This window comes from Lepidochelys kempii, chromosome 10 (genome assembly GCF_965140265.1).
Source record: "Lepidochelys kempii isolate rLepKem1 chromosome 10, rLepKem1.hap2, whole genome shotgun sequence".
NCBI classification, from domain to species: domain Eukaryota; kingdom Metazoa; phylum Chordata; order Testudines; family Cheloniidae; genus Lepidochelys; species Lepidochelys kempii.
Genome location: NC_133265.1, coordinates 9,920,663 through 9,926,761, shown reverse-complemented (window position 1 = coordinate 9,926,761; position 6,099 = coordinate 9,920,663).

The window sequence follows — 6,099 nt, the reverse complement described above, 5'->3', positions numbered from 1 at the left end:
GAGCTATAAATACACCCAGCGGATCAAATAGCTGCAGATTTGAATTTAAAATGTAATTAAAGCATGCCAAGGGTGGAGCTGCAGACAGATGGACAGAGACAGACAGAGTGCGGGGGGGAAAGTGGGTGTGAGCAGCTGTTGATGGGCAGAATCACTCAGTGCTTCCCCAGACCTAGAGCCCTTCATCGGCTTCGCTTGCTCCCAGCGAGGGCATGGCCTTCCTCGCCTTTGCAGGTGTTTTGGCGAGGTGACTCTTTTCTGCACAGGGCTCATGCTTCCCCCAGGACCAAGCTGTCTCAAGCTGGGATGCTGGTGAGATGGTGCCTTTCCGCCCTGGCATCCTGGAGGGCACCAGGAGGCACTGGAGACATCTGGAGCTGCACTTCTAGGGGGTGCTGCTCTCCTTGAGGGGTGGAGGGATGTTTCTCCCCTTTCAATCTAAATGCACCTTTTTTAAACAGCACGTGGGAGCAGGGGGATGAAGCAGTGCAACAGTTAGCTACGCAGGGCTCTGCACAGAATGGTGCTGCCGGGGAGCTGGGAAGCCCAGCTCCTGTCCCTCTCCCTCTGCCTCCATCACTCTCCCTTTCTTTGCCTTTCATGCAAGGCCTCTCCCTTCCCTCTGTGCCTGCCCCCACTCTGGATCTCTGCCCCTCCCCCCTAACTAGTCCACATAATGTGCATTAATGGATGTGCTTGCGCTGAATGCACTGGAGATTTGCCTTCCACACAAATGCACGCCACTCGCTCTGCTCCCTTCCTGCACAGTTACAGGGGAAAAAAGAAGGAAGTTTGTTCTGACATAGGGCAGCCTCCTCCCTAAAGGTTCCATGGGGTTCCAACAGCCCTCTCCTTATCTATGTCTCTTACCTTCCCCCGTCCCCTAAAAAACTTAGATGCTGAAAAATGCCACAAACAGAAGGAGCCAGGCTGAGCAGAGTTAGAGGGGGAGTAGCCCTGTGTGTTTTCATTCAACAAAAGAGGTCCTTTTTGCAGGCGCACAGGGTCTTAAAGGCGCTCACCCTCCCAGTCAGGAGAAACATGATCTGGTTTTGCTCCGATGCCAGAGGGAAGTTCCAGGAAAACAGTTAATGGGTTAGATTCTCCTCTTGTACCTATTTTATACCTGTCTAACTCCATTGCCTCCAGTGGCGTTCCCCCATGTACACGGATGTCCCCAAAGCAGAATTTGGCACCAGCTCCCTGCTCTTACGTATGAATGCAAGTTGATATAAACCAGTTGCATGTAAACTTGATGTAAGTAGTTTAACTGAATCCATCTGTAGAGCAGTTTTAGTTAAAGTGGTGCAATTCTGTGTGTAGACCAGGCCATCTTGTAATATTTGGCCAAAAAAAGGAAGCTTAGCATAAGGTGTGATTTTAAACCAGTCTAGTTAAACCAGTGCAGCTTTGTGCATGGACATTCTTAAACTGATTGAAACCTGGCTTATATCGGTTTAGCTTGCATCTGAAAATGTAGAGGTAGCATCTAAATGGATATGACCAGTTTTAAAATGATAGAAGGACTTGTCCACACACAGCTTTTGCATTGCTGTAACGACATTGGTTTGAAAATGGTATCATTAAAGTGGTACAGCCTCCTAGCATGGACCGTGTGGGTACATACTCAGGGTAGTTAGCCCGTGCTTCTGTGGTTATACTACAAATTTTAGCGCACCACCTTGATAGGAACTAGCATGAGTCTATGCAAGCTGGGAATTGCACCCCTACCTTCCATGTAGAGACATAGCTTTAGTCCTGATGTGCAGCATTCCCTGATATTCTATTCCTAAACTTCTCTTAGAAGTCTGCTAATGATAATCCTATGTGATTTTGTGATGCAGTACTAGGTTAAGTGCTAAGTCCTATGCTAAGACTTTCAAATTGGTTTAACTGTTGACATCAGGAAGATTTAAACCTTGGCTTCCAATGACTCCCCGTGCCACCTCGCTCCCTCCAACTAAAATTCAAAACTCATCTCAGTTGTTTGAATCACAACAGGAACCTTGGCTGCAATCAGTCAGGAAGTGTAGCCAGGAGAGCCAGGTTTCTTGAGAATCCAGTTATGTGAGAAGGACAGTTTCCATGGGGGAGTTCATTTCTGTACCAGAATGTATTTCCCTATTGGTCAAGGATTGGGGCAGCATGAACCAATGGGCAACAGCCAGTGATCAAGAAAAAGAAAGCAAAGGGATACATAGGTGATTCTGCACAACATTTCTTTGCTTGTTTGGGACTTTTTAAAATTTGACTCAGTGGCGTGGCTTCCTGAGGACTCTCTGATATAGTGCCCAAAGCACTCCTGGGTATACCTCAAATGTTATCAGTTTGTTACATTTGGAGCCGTATCCTGCACAGCCCAAAGGGGATGGAGTGGACAAATTTATTACAGCTTGCCCTTAGATGAAACAGGTCAGAGGGCAAGGAAAAGGAGTAAAGCCATAGCATCTCTCTGATCTACTTCTCCTACCATGAGCAGTCAGCACCACAGGACCCAGGCCCCAGATCCAAAACTGACACTCGCATTCAGATAATTTCTGAGAACTGCTCCTAGACACCTGCTGCTCACACTTAGAGATTTATTTCAAATTGCTTCTCCAGCCTTCATGACTGTGGAGAAGCGTTTGCCAGGGCTCTGTAGTGATGTCTATTTGCTCCTTTACCTTTCATTAGACATAATACAGGCATTTTTGGAGAAGGAAAAAAGTCGACAAGTAATGCTTAATGAACTGAAAGTGCAGTCCCTGTGGGAGCCCATCCCCATGTGGAGCAGCATGTAGGGCTGCAGAATTCATTGGCAAGGGACACCTGAAATGAACTGTCAGGACCAAAATAGACTGGGTTCTGAGGGCAAAAGGCAAATTGAAGGAAAAATAAGTTCCTATTTTTGAGGCATTAATTCAGTTGTTATAGCAACTAAAATCTCACAAATCATGTTGCAGAATAACTCCAGAGCTACAGCTTCATCTGACTCTTGGTGGATAGATAATTGCATTGAACTGAATATCATCTCAAGGGCTGGAAATGGAGAAATTCCCCCACATCCCAGCCAAGCAATCAAATGAGCTGGGCAGACCAGCCCACATGGACCCACCTTCCCCCGCCCCATGTTCAGATACCTTCCCCAGAGTATTTGTGCTCTAGAGCCTGGGTCTCACTTCCCCTGAGATATGAGTAACTTCCACTAAAAGTTATGGAAAGTTACTAATATCCCAGGACAGGAGAATTGTGCCCCTAGGTGTTTATTTAGTTACATCTATTATTATTTGTATTACCGTAGTGCCTAAGAGCCCTAGTCCTGGACCAGGCCTCATTGTGCTAGCCCTCTACAGGTACTGAACAAAGAGAAGGTTCATGCCCTGTTTAGATTAGAAGCAGACAAGACAGATACAGGGTGGGGGAAGGGGTATAACACACAAGCGGAAGGAACAAGGTGGTCTCTCTCTTTTATTTCATAGAATCATCTAATCAAAGAAATGTAGGGCTGAAAGGGACCTTGAGAAGTTCTCCAGTCCAGCCCCCTGTGCTGAGGCAGGATTGACTGAATCTAGACCATCCCTGACAGGTATTTGTCCAGCCTGTTGATAAAAACCTCCAGGGACAGGGATTCCACCACCTCTCTTGGAAGCCTCTTCCAGAACTAAACTACCTTTAGAGTTAAAAAGTGTTCCCTAACATCTAACCTGAATCTTCCTTGTTGCAGATTAAGCCCATTACTTCTTGTCCTACCTTCAGTAGACATGGGGTACAATTGATCCCCATCCTCTTTCTAAGAGCCCTTAACATATTTGAAGACTATCTTCCCCCTCTCATTCATCTTCTCTCAAGAAGAACATGTCCAGTTTTTTTAACCTTTCCTTGTTTCGAACGTGTGCCTATCATGATGGCATCTAATTTCAATAACTGCTGGCTTCTGGATGTTGCAGAGAATCACCATCAATTTATAAATCAGCAAAGCAAGGAGGAAGAGACTGTGCTGCAGTTTAGAACCATCCATCACAGGTTTGGAAAAAAGGTGCATGTCCAGAAGTGTTCGGAATGCTAACAAACTTGGACCACGAGAGGGAATGTGAGCTACAGTGAGGAACAGTCCCCTGAACCCCATCCCACCCCCCTGGCTCCTTAGTCCTAAATTGTGACCAGCTATGGAATGTGAGCAAATCCATCTCCACTGCTCTCAGCCACTCTGCCAGTGCAAAGGGGGAGATGGGTATCTGTGATCTTGGGCATTGATGAACCTGAAAACAAGCTATTTGTGGTCCTGTGCATCTGCGCTCTTGAGTGTTTATGGTCCTGGGTCATCTGCATGTCTGTGGCTATTTCTGGCCCTAGTATTGGTGCACCTGAAAATGTGTGGTCCTGGACATTTGCTTTCCTGACAACTATCACTGAAGTGTAAATCTCACTCTTTGTTTTCAATTGTGATTTTTCCAGCCTGCTCCACCAGACTTTTTTTTAAATTTGAGAATTGAAAAAGCTTGTGCCTGACTCGTCTAGGCTGTAATTCTTGCTTGTAGTTAGGGGGATTGCTAGTAAACTGAAATCTGTGTCCTCACTGACCATCCATGGCCATTATCTCACCTGTAGCATACCCATAATTCCCCAGGCAGGCATGCCATTACTCACAATAGGACCACCGGTAACTATATTTAGATGGGGCAGGTACTGCCTTTTATTTTATGTTTGTACAGCACCCAGCACAACAGAGTTCCAGCCATGACTGGAGCCCCTGGGTGCTAGTGTAACACATACACTAAATAATGATAATAACAATGCATACACAGTTAGACACAGATCTGTAGTAATGTTAACAGAAGCCCAGCTAGAAAAAAATCTGTCAGTTGTCATGAGTAACTCTGACCTTGAGAAATTATTATACTATCTGGCATACATAGCATATGCCTGCCTACACCCCGCAGCGATCTGATCATGCGTTTGAACACCGCGAATCATGAATTGTGAGGATTCAAAGCACCGCATGTTGCAGACTGCCACTCGCTTGAAAAAAGAAAAGGAGTCCTTGTGGCACCTTAGAGACTATTTTGTTAGTCTCTAAGGTGCCACAAGGACTCCTGTTCTTTTTGCGAATACAGACTAACACAACTGCTACTCTGAAACTTGCTTGAAAGCGTCTCTCTCTCGCCAACAGAAGTCGGTCCAATAAAAGATATTACCTCACCCGCCTTCTCACTTGCTGTCCAATCTGCTATGACTGAGTGACCTCCTGTGGTATAAAGCAGAACTGCAAAGACACCTGCTGTATATAAACTTTCAAATCAATCACACATACAGAATCATAGAATATCAGGGTTGGAAGGGACCTCAGGAGGTCATCTAGTCCAACCCCCTGCTCAAAGCAGGACCAATCCCCAATTTTTGCCCCAGATCCCTAAATGGCCCCCTCAAGGATTGAACTCACAACCCTGGGTTTAGCAGGCCAATGCTCAAACCACTGAGCTCCGTACATCCATACAAACATGCCTATTTATCTCAGTTCTTCAGCATGTCTGAGCCATACAATAAAGAAAAACTACATGTGGGGAAATTAACCCTTTCATGAAACTTTTTTCCCTCCAACCAAACACAGATCACCCTCCCTATGCACATTCATGGCTTTGAAAGCCATATGTAGGCAAGATGGTCTGCTGCATAAGAGGCCTGGTGACTAGGATAGTAGATGGTGCGTCAGGAGACATGGGTTCTATTCCTTTATCTGCTGCAGACTGCTGTGTGAGCTTGAGGAAAATCACTGCACTTCTCTGTATCTCTGTTTCCCTCCAACCCTTTGTCTGTCTTATCTATTTAGATTGTCAGCCTTGCAGGGACTGCTTCTTACTATATATTCAGTGCCCTATGGACAATCAGGTCCTGATCTTAGCTGCGGTCTCTAGGTGCTACAGTAATATACACAATAATAATAGTGCATACAGCACAAGGCTAGGTGTTAGGAGACTGTCTCTCTGCCACTGGCTCACTCTGTGACCTCAAGCTAGTCATTTAACCAATATGTGCCTCAATTTTCCCTATCCGTAAAATGGGGATAATGCTACTTACCCACCACATATGGGTGCTGTGAGGCTAATCTAATTAGTGCTTGTG